Raw genomic sequence first — 17,245 nt, forward strand, 5'->3', positions numbered from 1 at the left:
TTATATACACAACAACAGACCAAAATTTCGGTTTTCTTATACCACGACCATGATTGGCTTAAGAAAAGGTTGAAGTTTTAAAGTTTGGATACATCACAACAGACCAGCATTTCGGTTGTCATATACCACAGCAGTCACTAGGCTTAAGAAGAGGTTAGATTTTTGATGTAGTTAAGCAATTCACGTTATACCGACATTTCGAATGTTTTATACAGCAGCCATTAAAAAGCTTAAGAAGAGACTGAAGGACATGTTTGATTACTAAATTATTTATGTCGTTATTAGGTTCACTGATGAAAACACTATATTACTATGATTTAAAGAATTATCTTTAAATTTTTTCACTTGGTCTCCATTTCTTTCGATAGCTCAGCGTTAACTGTGAAAGCTTAGAACTCTAAAATTCGGGTTTCGATACTCGCGATGGACAGAGCGCAATTTTGTGCTCAACAACAAACAAACATACATACAAAACACGAGAAGCACTGTCCATCACAGGGATCAAATCCCAGACTTTAACGTCATTAAGCCTTAATCTTTCCACAGTGGAGAACATGGTTATAAAGCGTAGTATAAGAAATACGCTTGAATTTACAAAATATCGATCTTCTGTACAAATTTCTTTATCAAAATAAATCAAACTGTCAAACAGCTAACTACCCTAGAATAAACAAACTTCATATTAAAGTAATGTGTTTTTGAGCTTGTTTCGATCATTTCTGTTTCTAGTCAGTAAAAATATTTTACGTTAAGAACATATTCATGAACTGTTTGTTTTGAATTTCACACAAAGCGACACGAGAGCTATCTGCACTATCCGTCCCTAATTTAGCAGTGTAAGCTAGTCATCACCATCCACCGTCAACTCTTGGGCTACTCTTTTACTAACGAATTATGGGATTAACCGTCACATTATAACGCTACCCATGGCTGAAAGGGCGAGCATGTTTGGTGTGACGAAAATTCGAACCCGCGACCCTCAGATTACGAGTAGAGGACCTTAGCCACCTTGCCATGCCGGATTCTCGTATATAGTATGCATTAATTTATAGTAGTTCATAGAAGATTTTATATTTTATGACTGACAAAATATTTTATATTTAACGGTGGATAACATATTTTATATCTAATGATTCGTAGAAGGTTTTATATTTTATGATTAACAAAAGATTTTATATTTAATGGTTGATAATTTATATAGAGGGGTTGGTAAAATATTTTATAGTTAATGGTTGACATAATATTATATGTTTAATGGTTAATAGAATATTTTATATTTAATGGTTGTAAAAAGATTTTATACTTAGTGTTTGATAGACGATTTTGTATTTAATGGTTCATAGAATATTCTGTGTATAACGGTTGATAAAATATTTTACGTATAGTAGTTGATGAAAGATTTTACATATAAAGGTCCATAAAATATTATACGTATAGTGGTTGATAAAGATATTACATAAAGTGGTTGAAAAAGATTCTTTGTAAAATGGTCGATAGAAGTTTCTATGTTTAGTGGTCGATAGAAGTTTCTATGTTCAGTGGTCGATAGAAGATTTTACGTATAGTGGTTGTTAGAAAATTCTACGTTAAGCGGTTGATGAAAGATTTTACATGTAGAGGTCCATAAAATATTCTACGTATAGTGGTTGATGAAAGATTCTACAAAAAGTAGTTGATAAAGATATTACATAAAGTGGTTGAAAAAGATTCTTTGTAAAATGGTCGATAGAAGTTTCTACGTATAGTGGTTGATAGAATATTCTATGTATAGTAGTTGATAAAATATTCTATGTATAACATGCTCCTCACTTACGGTGCACTACAAGAGCAACGGTCAAATCCAATTATTTGAACTGACTAAATTAGCCCAAGAGTTGACGGTAAGTGGTGTAACCATCTGCCTTATCTCTTGTCAATCAATAATAAGTTTAATCAAGGAATAACATAAAAACAATAAAAGTTATTTAAGGTGTTTTCTTTAAGTCAAGTTTACACACGTCAAACTAAAATCTTAAATAAAATCTTCATGTAATCAATAAAATACTTTATAAACAATCATTAAAATTTGTCGTATGTACCTAATAAAAGTCTATATTAATAATTAGTAAAAATATTTGTAATTAACCAGTAAAAGTATTTACAAATAGCTAATAAACTATTTGTAAATAACCAGCAGAAGTCTTTATAAATAACTAGTAGAAATCTTTATAAATAACTATTGAAAATATTTGTAAGTAACCAGTAAAAGTATTTACAAATAGCTAATAAGAATATTTGCAAATAACCAGCAAAAGTCTTTATAAATAACTGATAAATATATTTGTAAATAACCAGTAGAAATCGTTATAAATAATTAGTTAAAACATTTGTAAATAACCAGCAAAAGTCTTTATAAATAACTAATAAATACATTTGTAAATAACTAGTAGAAATCGTTATAAATAATTAGTTAAAACATTTGTAAATAACCAGCAAAAGTCTTTATAAATAACTAATAAATACATTTGTAAATAACCAGTAGAAATCGTTATAAATAATTAGTTAAAACATTTGTAAATAACCATCAGAAGTCTTTATAAATAGTTTGTAAATATTTGTAAATAACTAGTAGAAATTTTGTAAATAACTAATAGAAATTTTGTAAATAACTAGTAAAAATATTTGTAAATAACTAGTAAAATTTTTGTAAATAACTAGTAAAAATATTTGTAAGTAACCAGTAGAAGTCTTTACAAATAACTAGTAAAAATATTTGTAAACAACTAGTAGAAGTCTTTATAAATAACTAGTAAATATATTTGTAAATAACCAGTAGCCTTCATACATAACCGACAATATCTATACGTAACTAATAATATTTTTATATATAACTACAATGTCTGTACATAAGCAACAATACCTACATACATATATATAACCAGTAATATCTATATATATAACTACAATGTTTATACATTAGCAACAATATCTATTTACATATATATAACCAGTAATATCTTTATATATATAACCAGAAGCGTATTTATACATAAGCAATAATATCTCTCTCTATATAACTAGTAATATCTTTATATATACCTAAAAATGTCTTCATACATAACCAACAATATATATATAACTAGTGATATTTTTATACATAACCAAGAATATATATGTATATAAAACTAGTAATGTCTTTATACATAACCAATAATATTGATATATATAACTAGTAATGTCTTTATGTATAACCAGCGATGTCTTTATATATAACTGTAAAAGTCTTTATAAATAAATAGTAAAAGTCCGTATAAGTAACTGTAAAAGTCATTATAAATAACCAATAAACGGTTTTATACATAACCATTAAAAGTTCTTATGAATATCCAGTAAGGTCTTTATAAATTATCAGTAAATATCTTATAAATAACTAGCAACAGTCCGTGTTAATAACCAGTAAAAATCCTTATGCATTGTGGAATAACTGTTTACATATTAAAGAGCATTTCTGAAAACGAAAACAAAATGGTAAAGTTATTTGTGCCTCCTTGTATCATTTTGTTTTTTAACATGATAGACGAAAGTTCAGCGAGTAATGAGATTTCTGACAGTAGGAACTTTCTTCTAGCATTATTAAATTTGAAAACACGTGGTTAACACTCCAACTAACAACGTGCATGCTTTCTGTTGAACTAAAATTTTCTAAACGAATTCTTGTCGAGTTCATTCCATAAATCCTCAACTACAAGACAGAAAGCGATAACGTTTATTTGATTTTTATAGCTACTGACTGTAACAGCTTCTGTTGTTTGTTTGTTTGTTGTTAGATTATTTTGATCAAATAATATTCTTCTGTTTTAATACAAAGCTAAAAATTAACGGGCAATCTGTGCTGTCCCCAATGTGGGTATCGAAACACGGTTTTAGCATTCTTAGCCCTCTAGATTATCACTGAGCCACGCTTTATTTCTCCGACAACAAATTCTAAAAGTATAATGTAACTAACAAAATGCATACTTTTACAAATAACGCTAAAATACTAACCCCTAATTTCTCTTGTACATATCTCTATTACTTCGATGAAAACAGCACTCAAAACACATCAGTGATGAACCAACTGACTCAATTACTAATAAGTCAAAAATTATCTCCAGTTTCTGACAACATGTGTTTTTATATTGCTCATATAGTTTTAAGAAATTTCCCTTCTAGATTTAAAATGGAATCTTTGCAAATCTTAATGTACGTCGTTACAATCCATGTTGTTCATTCCCTTCGTGCTCTGCCTAACAACGGTGGATCTTGAAAATAACTCTGAGGCGAACTTTAATTGAAAAAGGCTCCATCGTAAATTTGTCCAAAGCACATCAAATGTCTTCTGCAGACTTTTCATAACCTAACAACATTTTGTGTAAGAGGATGACTGTTTCCAAGCGTCTTCTTCAACAGTTCAAAATCCATACACGCTGCTTCTGGCGACTTGATAGACATATCTTTGCATGTAATAGCATGGATATATGTTTCATTCTCTGACTGCTTAAGGTATTCAAGGATTGAATGCAAGGTATGACTGGAAGCGTTATATTAATGAACGTGAATAACCTTTGCCACTGACATTTATTTTTCATGGATTCCCACACGTTGCAAGTGCAGCATTTATTCGATGTTTACCACGACTGATGTACACTTGGTCGAGGGTCTCTTTCTAAATGGTCCTGATATCCTAAGTTAATTCATACTCGTTTGTTTTCTAATGCCATTTCGTACATCGCATATATCCTTTTTGGGAATTCTAAATACCTGATCTGAACACATCTTTTTTTATTTAAATGCGTGAATATTATGTGTCAGAAAGGGGTGTTACATGCCTTTCAAGTACCGAAAAATCTGTGGTAGTATTATACTACCAATGAAACGCTAAACAATATAAAAATATAGTTTTGATACATTCAGTTCCATCGCAGCTTTATATTGTCTGTAGTTTCAACATGGCCTACTGATTTACAGATTCAAAATAGTTTTAACTTTATGTAATCAACCTTCTGTAGAACGTCTGTTTCAGATGAAGCATGAAATCAGAGTAGAAAAGGTAAAACTACCAAATCATTAACACAACTTTTGTCGTTTCAATTATTTTTAGGAATTAAAATCTATGTGAATTTCAGAATAAATTAACATTGTTCGAATACATACACAGTTTTATATAAAATGTCATTATATGGCACGGGTACTTACATGTTTTTATTGTAGACAAAGTATGAGGTATTAGTAATGGTACTGTTTTAATAAGTAGAACACAGATTAATTTGAAAGATAAAATATCTACATTGTTGTAAGTGAACATAGTATAATTTATAAGAGTTTACATTGTTGTAAGTGAACACAGAATACATTATAAGTATTTACAATATTGTAAGTGAACACAAGTTATAATTATTTATATTGTTATAAGCGAACACAGTACAAGTTATAATTATTTTAATATAAATATAGTACAATATAAATATTTATATTATGATTAATTAAGATCTTCCGTTTACGTTATGAGACATGTAAGTGAAGAGAAAGTAGTCAGAGAACAATATACTAAATACTTATAGTACATATGTCATTTATATACATACATATATTGCAACAATAACTATTTGAAATAATATGCAAGTATTAAAATATTTAAAAAATGTTTTTGGTTATTTCATTGTTTTAATATAATTTAGTTAACCTCTTTAGCAGCTGTGTCTCGTTCTTTGACTCAAGGCTCTTTATATCAATGTTTTCTACTGTTTTTGGTAAACTCCAGACCACCCTTATTATATCACTCGATGTTCCTACTTCCATTATTTCGTTTTTCTGTCGTTTAATTACTGTTCTATCGACATGTACAAAACATGTCTTTGAGATACAATCTTTTATCCCACAGTTCCAAAAGTAACAAACATGATTGAGTACTAATGCCTATTTTTCTGTCTACCCTTTCTTCCAACAACACCACCCCTTGCAGGTACAGCTGCCTATTGATGGACAGCCATCTGACGAGAGGAACTTCTCTCGCTTATGATTGGACGAAGTTATCGATTTTCTTTGCCGATTATTATTACTGTTTGATTTCAGGAAGATATTGTGTGCACTTTTTTCAGTTAGACGACCTTCCTCACAGCCAATTCGAAGATCTCTGGTATGTTTATCACGACCTTTCCAAACACATAACAAAGTCAACCTCTCAGCTTGATTTTTATTCTACTGACCTGATGTTATCCACAGCTAAAGTGTCTTATTAAAACGGTTTTAGAGTCTTATCCGGTCCTTACCGTTCATGTTGCCATGTCTGGTCATGTTCTACCTGACGGCTGTGCATTTGGCAAACGTTTTTTAACCTTCACCAAACCTTCCGCAAATTAAATGTACGCAGTTTCAATTGATATTTCTACTACAACAATGACAGACAAGCACAATTTAACACCTGATTCGTCTACTCCCTGAATTTTCAACTAACAAATTAATAAAGCCTGTAAGAATGATAAATCTGTACAGCGACTTGTACGATACATGGGTTAAACGCTAGGCCTCAGGAACCTAGGATTAGGACGGAGCTGTCGATAAGGATATCATTCAGCCAAAACATGTTACACATGCTTGTTCAGTAGTTAAAACAATACAAGATTATTGTACCGACGTCTGTAGTTACTTGTCTCATGATGATCGTCAGGTTCCTGGTTGACATTCACAACCACAAGCAACTTGTTTTGTGTGTGTTTTTCTTATAGCAAACCCACATCGGACTATCTGCTCAGCCCACCGAGAGGAATCGAACCCCTGATTTTAGCGTTGTAAATCCGGAGACATTCCGCTGTACTAGCGGGGGGCAACTTGTTTTGCAAGACGAACTTTGAAAGTTTGATTTTGAATGTTGAACAATATCATCCATTACTAATTAATTCTATTAAAACGTTTCCTTTATGAATTACTTAAAACAGGTAAACAACTGTCTAATAAGAACATCGTGCTCTCGGTATTAGCTATAGAGAAAAGCGCTACCGTTATCACCTCCCATTTAATGTTCCTTCAAAGGATTGGCATTGTTTATCGAATTATACCGCAATAAAATAAGATTTTCAGTATATATCTTGGTTAAAACCATACTCTCGCAAACAATGCGCTGAATAATACAGCAGAAGGATCTACAGAAGTGAAAACAACCTTTATGGAAAAGTTGAAATCACAAGTCATCCGAATATTAAAATAATCCGCATCAGAAAAACAGTTCCATGCTGTTTCCTCAGACATAAACCATAAACTAATAGCTATCTACTGCACCTGGAATTAAAAATACTTCATAGTTTCGAATATTAAGTTACATCTCAGCGTGAATACACACTTTAAACAAATCTAACCATTTAGGAGGTTTTTTAGGACTTTGAACTATTACTAGCGTCAGACAATTAATTACATAGAATATACTAGAATACATTAGTATACGAATTCTTCAAACTTGTATTTTCATGCTATTCTACTAGAGGAAGCGGTTAAATTATTCCGGTTAGATTAATAAAGAAAAAAAACAAAATAAAAATACAAATACACTATGTTTCTTAATCAAAAACTGCCAGATAAAAAACCTAAAAAAACTTTCTCCCCAGATGGCGTTTAAAGTAAGTCTTAAGACTTTTCGCTGAGGTACCAAGGGTAGAGTATACTCATTGACTTTCATAGATTACACGTAATCTAAATCGACTTATTTATGAATTTGATATTTGTTATAAACGATGATTAAATTTAGACAATCGTGATCTAAAGATTCTGGTACACAACACATTGGTGACAAAAGTTATAGTTTAAATATTTTTTAAACATGAGAAACTCACGATTAAAACGTAACTTTCGCGACTTAATGACAAAGAAGACACAACTCCACTTACTCTGAGAGTTTACACCAGGGGTTTCCAACTTAAGAGTGTTCGAGAGCCACAACTATATTCACGAGTCTAGTGGCGTGCGGCATTATATTTTTGTCAAATTAAGGCTGGTTGGTGTATTACGTAATGCAAAAGAAAGAGTAAATAGATCCATGGTAGGGTTAATTTATGTTCTTTCAACATGGTAAAATGAGTTACGATTGGGTAAGGAGTTAATATGAATGTGACTTACTTTACGTTACATGATATTTGGAGGGGTATATTTGTGTTTGTTTGTTTTGGAATTTCGCACAAAGCTACTCGAGGGCTATCTGTGCTAGCCGTCCCTAATTTAGTAGTGTAAGACTAGAGGGAAGGCAGCTAGTCATCACCACCCACTGCCAACTCTTGGGCTACTCTTTTACCAACGAATAGTGGGATTGACCGCCACATTATAACGCCCCCCACGGCTGGGAGGGCGAGCATGTTTGGCGCGACGCGAGCGCGAACCCGCGACCCTCGGATTACGAGTCGCACGCCTTACGCGATTGGCCATGCCAGGCCCTGGCATATTTGTGAAAAAAAAAGGTGTATTTCATTGTGAAAATAAAGGAAAATGTAATTTAAACATGTTCAATTACGTAATAAATAAATTTACTGAAAAAATGCTGCATATTAAAAAAATAGAATATAAAACACATCTATGATATTTAACATAGTAAGCGGATAAACTTTTCAATGTGAACATTGAGGCCGCTCAGCAGCACTGACCAAAGCGGATATGTCGACATGGAGTTCTGTCGTTGCTAGTCTCAGGAGGTGAAGCAGAGAAGAATCCGTAAGGCGTTCTTAATGAATTTTATCGTGAAGAACACACTTTCACATATGTATGTGCTACCAAACATTGATGTCATTTTCTGTCCAAAAGCACACAGATTTGGAAATCGATTTTTTGAAAGTAGTTTAGAGAAATCTGGTCCTTCTTTTATCTGGTTTGCAGAAATGGAACAGCTTGCAAGTCACACAATTCAAGTTGAACATCAACTTGTTGATTTCTATGTCAACACAAAGAGGATTATTGAACAGCTCTATCCTGCTTTTTAGCATTTCAAATTTTTTGAATCTTGCATTAAACTCATCTGTGAAATCTTCAATATTTATGCAAAATTCTAAAACATCAAGTGGCTCGTCATCTTTGAACTGTTCTGTTAATTGCTGATAACTTGGAAAGTGGGCCAAGTCATTGTTTTCTAAACAAACTTTAAAAATTCTTAACTTATTTCAAAACCCGTTTATGTTTCCCATTAAATCTGATACCATCTGATTCCGCTTCAGGTTAGGATCGTTAAGGTAATGTCTGTGAGACAAGCCAGTTGTTTCAGAAAATCCTTAATTTTGAACTTTTCTTCCAACTGCGTTGTATCTGATGAAACAAACTGATCGAGGAATGCAGGGATTTCTTCCTTATTCCAAAGAATCCAAGACACTTTCTGGCACTGAGCCACCTTACTTGGTTGTAAAGAGCTAAATCTCGATATTCTGTCTCCATATTCTCCAAAATCTGCTTCAGCTACTGCTGTAAAAAAGCTTTGCGTCCTCCTCTTGTTATGTTAATAATTTTAATAACAAGTTTAAAAACTTCGTTTTGTTTCACTGATTTCCTACACAAAGCGCCTTGATGATTAACACAATAAAATGTTGGACAAGTTACTACATTTTCCGTAAGAAAATCAACAAGTCTAATTTTTTCCAATCATCACAGGTCCGCCATCTGTCACCATTGCTGAACACTTATTGAAACCTCCAATTTTGTCAACTGAATTTTTCACTGCCTCGAAGATATTCTTTCCTTCTGTGGTCCCACGAAGAGCACATACATTCAATAATTCCTCTTTTGTTGAAAAATCTTCATGAATAATGCGTACAAATATTAACAGCTGACTTGCATCTGCTTGGTCAGTACTTTCGTCAATACAAAGCGAGAAATAAGTACTTTTTTCAACCGATCCAACAAGTGAGTTTTCTAATTGTTCTCTCATATCAGTGACCCTTCTTTGTATAGTTTGGTTACAAGGTGGCCATTTCAACAGCACATTTCTTTACTGAGCTGCCATTAATGAAAGGTTTCTTTGATCTTGCAAATTCAAGAGAAACGATGTACGAATCATTCAAAGCAGATGTCTGGTTTTCTGACAACTTGCTAAACATACTCGATTGTTGTTTTATTTCTTGCTGAAATCCACAATCTGAACTTTTCCAGTTTCTCCTTCATATTTTTATACTTTACTTCATGTGTCGTTGAATAATGACTTTTCACATTAAATTATTTGGGCACTGATATAATTTGCATACAAACCAAACACTGCAACTTGCTGTTATTGTTTGTAATTAAATAATCAAGTTTCCAACGTTCCTGGTACACTCTGTTTTCACTGTCAATGTTACATTTCTTTAAAACTTTGCTCATGTTTATATTTACCACGGAACTGCACAGTGATAATTTACGGCACGTCAACCTCCACAACAGCAAACGGACAGACCGGCAACAGCCACCAGCCAGGCGAGTTCACTCTGTCTAGCAGAGGGGAGGGAGTATATAGCTGAGCGAGTCAGAATTTTTCATTTCTTCACTACAAAAAAAAAATATTATAGAAGTAGGTTATTTTTCAATAGACCTTCACGAGCCACACAAAACCATGCCGCGTGCCGCTTATTAGAAATCCCTGTTTTAACCTTAAAGTCACTTATACATTACACATTCACAATCTAAAATGTTACATGGTTTGTAACTAATGCCACTAGCACAGATAGCCCTCGTATAGCTTTTCACGAAATTCAAAACAAACCATATTAACGCCACTATTGATGTCGCTATGCTAATGATGGTATTGTTGTGATAAACAAAACCTTAAAATTACAGACGTTTTACCAAATTCAACTGGCTTTATTAATAGTATTAACACTACAAATATTGATTACACAGGCCTGCGATTGTTTTATTGTCTTGAATATTTTACATGTACCCTGAAACCCAAAATCATACCCATTTTTCTCCATCATGTACAGATTTTCACAAAACATCACAACAAGATACATAAACGAAAGACCACAACACGTAGTTTTGAGACTAAAAGGCGTGGATTACACAAATAAAATCAGGTTGAATGAGAATACATATCAGTTTGACATTAATGTTCTTTCATTTTCTTCAGTTCGTTTGTATTTTTGTAAAAAAACATAATATTAAGAAAATTGTAAACAAAATATCAATTTGGTATAAGTAGCAGTTTTTATTTTAGTAAAGAAATACTTACATGATATAAAGAAATGGATATTACTTTCAAAATCTGTGTAGATGAATTACAGTAGATCCGTTATTAAAACCAAAACAACTTTTGTTGTGAAAGTTAAATTCGCAGGTCTGTGTTATCCGAGTAGCTCTATCATATCTTCATTTTAAACAACAAAGAATTTACTAAAGAGCAAACAATCAAATCAGTAGAAAACAAAACTTGGTAGAAAATATATGGTTGTCTTATAATAAAACGTCTTAGAGAAAATTGTAATGACTCAGTTTAAGCCGTGCTATTTGAAAATATATTCATAAAAGCGTCTAGACAGGAACTATATGATATATTCTATTTGTTGCCTTTCAAACAGTCCACATAAAATATAAAAAAGTTTCTTCCTATTGTGGTTATTATTTAAGGTTCTAACTATAAAAAATCTTAAATGCAGTTGTGATAAACTAAGACCCTGTTCAAACGATCAGTGTTGCAATAATATCTCTATATAGTATGAAGTTTAGACAATCTATGTTTGTTTAAACTAAGACCCTGTTTAAACGATAAGTGTTAGAACATAAAAACTTATATTAACACAACAAAAAGGACAAATGTTTGCTTGAAGTTAAGCACAAAGCCACACATAACGGTTCGATGGATTAAACAGAGTTTCGGTCATCTTAAGGATATCTGCCAAGGATTTTTTTTTTTAATCATGAGAAACAAGAGTTGAAATTCATGACAAACTTCTGATTGTTTTGTTTCTGGAACCTTGATTTTAGAACAATTTTAAAGATGGACACTTTGCTCCATCAACAGCACAAATGTTCATCTTCTGTTTTTTATATAGCCTTCACACAGTTTCTGTACTTAATGCTTCTTCGTATAAGTTTAATTAGCCAATAACTATTAAGTAACCCTCTTTGGAGGTAGACAGTTCTCAATCATTGGCTAGTTCCAAATTAACAACCAATTTCAAATCAGTAACATTTTTTAACTATTTTATTTAACTTCAAGTTTATATATGTAAATACTGGGGCTGGCACAGCCAGTTGGTGAGGGTGCTCGACCCGCAATCTGTGGGTCACGGGTTCGAGTCCCCCTCCCAACAAACATGTTCATCCTGTCAGTAGTAGGAGCATTTTAATTTGTTGGTAAAATATTAGCCCAAGCGATTGCGGTGGGTGGTAATGACTAGCTGTCTTCCATCTGATCTTTCACTGATACATTAGGGACGGCTAGCGTAAGTTGTGGTTATAATTGTAAATATTTCCTGTACGTTATGGTTATATCAGGTCATCCCATAAGTAAGGTCCGAAAATTTAAGACAGAAAGTGCACCATCATTTCTGTCTTTGTAGAAGGTTTTAATGACTAAATTATGTAGTAGGACATGTATAAAAATGTTCATACAAATAAAAGAAACTAACCAAACTCTGCAGACAATGTCTCAGTGCAGGTAAACTGGTTAAAGCACAGTGCAAAATAGACATTCACTCTAGGAATGTCTTGTTAAGTGTTTGGCAGGATATTGTTGGTGTGATCCACTTTCAGTTGCTGCCACTCAATGTAACGATTACATCAGACTTCTATTGTCAACAAACAATTAGAGCGCTTGAAAGTTGCACTGAATGAAAAGAGGTCTGCTTTGATCAATCACAAAGGTTCTGTTACACCAGGATAATGCAACAAGGATCATATCTGCAAAGATTGAAGAGCTAGACTGAGAAAAACTTCTACATCCTCCTTATTCTCCAGACCTTGTCCCATCTGATTATCATCTGTTCTGAAGTTTGCAAAACTATCTTGGTGTAAAAGAGCTTGGAGCACATGAAGATGTCTAAACTACCCTCTCTACATTCTTTTCCTTCAAACCTTAAGAATTTTATAGAAGTGACATTCAGAAACTTGTGAATCGTTGGCAGGAAGTAAATAATAATGGAACATACATTATTATCAATAATGTAACATTAAGTAACATTAAAAGCATTTTAAACCCTTTCTCTTTTTCTGAACCTAAAATCAGCCATTACTTCAGGGATAATTTGATAGATGTAAATATCTCCAGTAAGTCATGGTTACTCTCGTAAAAACTTATTGTATGTTATGGTTATAAATGTAAAAATCGACTGTATGTTAAGGTTACACTTTGAAAATCTATTGTACATCATCATAACATGTTAAGTACTCTATGCAACTTGTCTGATTATTTTAATATACGTCAGCTTGTCTGTCTATTCATGTGTATGTTTCCTTTCTATTTATTGACCGCTAACTTATAATTGTGTACCTGAGATGAAACGAAATAAAATAAAATAGAAAATCCAGAAAAGCTTCCGAATCGATTTGGCTTCATCTACTATCTACAGTAGTGACTGCCAACTGGACCGCCAGGGGAAGTAATCAATTTCTGTGATGAAGTTTGGAGGAATTGCTTGTTAGCGGAGTTATGGTGAGTTTATCTGTAAAGAAATCTTTAAAAAAATATGTCCTCGTGTAATTGGTAAATCTATAAGTCGACAGACTGACTGTAATTGTTGTTATATGTTTTGGATTCTGAGCCTACTAAAAGTAAAAATATAAATTATGGTATAAATTACTGAAATAAAGATGTCTAATTTAAGATATAAAACTGTCAAACGTAGAACATATAATTATTAACTGTTGAAACAAAACTGTGAGACTTAATACATAAAACACCTGTTTTTAAAATGCAACTTGCATGCTAAGGCACATGTTAAGAGAACAGGTTTCTGATTCCTTGTTTCTATGTCTGTTATATCAATATTAAGGTGTTTGTTTACGTGAAAGCGATCCGTTGACATACTTCAAATTATCGTACAACTTGTTATTACTCATACACGTCAACGAAGATAACTTATGATTATCATATATTTTTCTTATTCGATTTCTTCTCTGGAAAACAATATTAATTAATACGTTGTTTTAAAACACGAAGCAACACATCCGGAACAACAACAAAAACATGAATTAAATCTAAGTTATTGACGAGTTCTTTTCTAATGTAAGTGCAGCAGGGAACTAAGTACTGAAATTCAAGTAATATTGAACGATATTTGTAATTTTCTTTATGCTCACCGAAAAATACTCAGTTTAATAATTCTACGTATAAACCAATCTATATTTATAACGTCCGTTATCTACCACCAAAGTAAACTAATCCAACAGTGATATAATGTTTCTTCCCTAGTTGGATCAAAGGCGACCCGCGGTTCAATTCGTCGCGGTGAAAAGATCACATATAGCCTATTGTGTAGCTTTCTGCTAAAATAAGCAGAATTTATTCTGAAATATTCATTGAATGTATGGTATAAAAGCGTGTATTTTTATCAATAAAATTGTGAATTTTCGAGATAAAGAAATACAATGGTCATACTATTTTGGGTTTCATCAGAAATCCAAGAACAGACTGAATGTTACATTTATTTTCCTCCAAAGAACACAAGTTTTAGTTAAAGTAAAATAAGTTTCAGGATAATGCGCTCTTTGTGTGCAATTTTAAAAGTGATTGGAATGAGGAAAGTGTGAAAGAACAGACCGCAGTATATGCTTCTATCTATCTCGTAAGAATTACTTCAAATTCAGTTTTAGCAAATACAGAAAAAAGTGAAAAATGTCATATAGGGTTTAGAAAACATAGATAATATGACATGGGATAACAAAACAAGGTAACAAGGTATTTCACACAAGTTTAAAGAATAGCTTTTAAATAAAAATGGTTTACTCAAAACACTTTCAAATATTAAATAACATAAATTCTCGTTATCTTAATCATACATAGTTTAGTCACTCCTTATATCACTATAACATTTATAACAAAACGTAAGTTTACCAACAAAATTACTTATATTATTAATATTGAGTAAAATACAGGTTACGATAACAGCAGAACACAATTAAACTAGACAGTTCCAGAATACAGTTGTCGTTGTAACTAATGTACCAGTCACATGCTAAACCAAACAGTCTCATAGTACTGTTGTATTTGTGATTAATGTACTATTCACATACAAAACCAAACAGTCTCAGAATACTGTTATCATTGTGACTAATGTACTAGTCATACTCTGAACCAAACAGTCCCAGAATACTACTGGCATGTGACTAAAGTACTAGTCATACTCTAAACCAAACAATCCCAGAATACTATTGTCTTTGTAACTATTGTACTAGTCACACTCTAAGCCAGAGCCCTAGAATACTGTTATCCTTGTAACTAATGTACTAGTCACACACTAAACTAAACAGTCTCAGAATACTGTTGTCTTTGTAACTAATGTGCTAGTCACATACGAAACTAAACAGCCACAGAATACTGTTGTCACTGTGGCTATTTTACTTGTCACTTTCTAAACAAATAAGTCTCAAAATACTCTTGTCACTGTGACTAATGTACTAGTTAGATACTTGTTCAAATAGTCTCGGAATACTGTTGTCTTTATGAACCATCTGATAGTACAGAATTACTCAGTAAACGTTCAAAATATTCTTTTGGGGAGTAGGATTCGTTAGTAGATGATAAGACACTATACACTTAAATGACCATGTTTAATTTGTTACTCTTAAGCTTCAGTATATAATATTGAAAAAAATGTAGCACTGTTATTTATACGGATAAATAATACTTATGTAAAATTAAGTTTAAAATATTTCAACATTTACTGAGATCGTAAATTTTTAAATGAATCACTCAATCACAGTTAGTAAAATTATAAACTTACTGCTGTCCGGTATTGCAGTAGTCTCGTGTGGATGCTTGCCTCGTCGTTTTATAGTACAGTTTAGCTTTGTGACATCAGAGTTGGCTCATGGGTTCTTGCCCTGACTGACACTGCTGCCTTCTCTTCTACAGCAGCCAAAGCACTCTCTTTGTTTGATATACTGGAGTGAAATTTTTCGTCCAAATGATTTATTAACAGACTGTAAAAGATAAAAAGAAACCACACGAGTCGTAACGGATGCTTAAAGAGGACAAATCCGCGAACTGTCTTCACCACACTACTCCCGCGAAGCGCTGATTCTACGCCGTAGTGATTCTGTCGAGGAATGAGTGTCTGCGTGCGCTCTCTCTCTCTGTGTGCTACTCAGACAAGAAGGTATAACAAAAAATATCCAATCAATATTCTTTAGCGACGAACCTGTTATATGTGAAGGCTTTGCTTTCTACTCGTTCGAGGGCAGAAAAGATAAGCTTAGTTTTACAGAGAAATTTCAGCGTCTAGTAAATATATATATATATATACATAGGAACCAGCTGTTTTTGCAAAGATATTTTACTACCTTTGGCAAAATCTTACATATTTTGATACTTTCTTGTTTTTCTTTTACTTTCCACTAGCACATAGATTTAATTAAAATAGCTGCAGTTCATCGATTTTTACGGTGTATAACAATATGTATCGCTGTGTTCATGCATGTAATTTGAGAAAAGTTTTATCGAGTCACATGATGGCAAAGGAGATGACAGTTTCTCAAAGCAAAATTAAGGAATGTTTAATCAGCAAGTAGATCTACTTTCTTAAGCCTAATTATAAAGCTTAGCATCCCTGAGGCATATTTAGAAACAGGTATATTCTGCGTTGACGAAGGTCTTAAGCCTAATTATGGAGTTTAGCGTCCCTGAGGCGTATTTACAGACAAGTAGTTTCTGAGTTTACTTTCGTCTTAAGCCTAATCAAGGAGCTTAGCGTTCCTTACGCATATTTACAGAGAAGTTGTTTCTGAGTTCACGTTCATCTTAAACCTAATCATGGAACTAAACACTTCTAAAGCGTATTTACTTACAAATATTTTATGAAATAATGTTGATCTTAAGCGTAATTATACAGATTATTGTTCTTGAAGCGTACTTACAGAGAAGTTGTTTCTGTGTTCACGTTGAGCTTAACCCTAACCACGAATGTTAGCCGGCGATCTTGAGACTTATTTATGCACAAATATTTTCTGAGTTAAAGTTGTTCTTTAACCTAACTATGCAGTTTAATGTTCGTGAAGCGAATCTATACACATGTATTTTATTGATGTCGATATTATGCCTAATTATAAAAATTAGCGTTACTGAAATGTACTT

At 32.5% G+C, this 17,245-nt stretch overlaps 1 protein-coding gene across 3 annotated transcripts in view; it reads right to left on the bottom strand.

Moving 5' to 3' along the window:
- Positions 1–17,245, bottom strand: part of LOC143257213 (dystrophin-like) — a 92,965-nt gene that overhangs the window by 75,578 nt on the left and 142 nt on the right. For all 3 annotated transcript variants that reach the window (XM_076515603.1, XM_076515601.1, XM_076515604.1), the window contains exon 2: positions 15,897–16,095. The gene's annotated coding sequence lies outside the window, so the exon portion shown is untranslated. The remainder of the gene's footprint in view (positions 1–15,896; positions 16,096–17,245) is intronic.

The sequence above is a fragment of the Tachypleus tridentatus genome, chromosome 7, assembly GCF_004210375.1.
Source record: "Tachypleus tridentatus isolate NWPU-2018 chromosome 7, ASM421037v1, whole genome shotgun sequence".
NCBI lineage: Eukaryota > Metazoa > Arthropoda > Merostomata > Xiphosura > Limulidae > Tachypleus > Tachypleus tridentatus.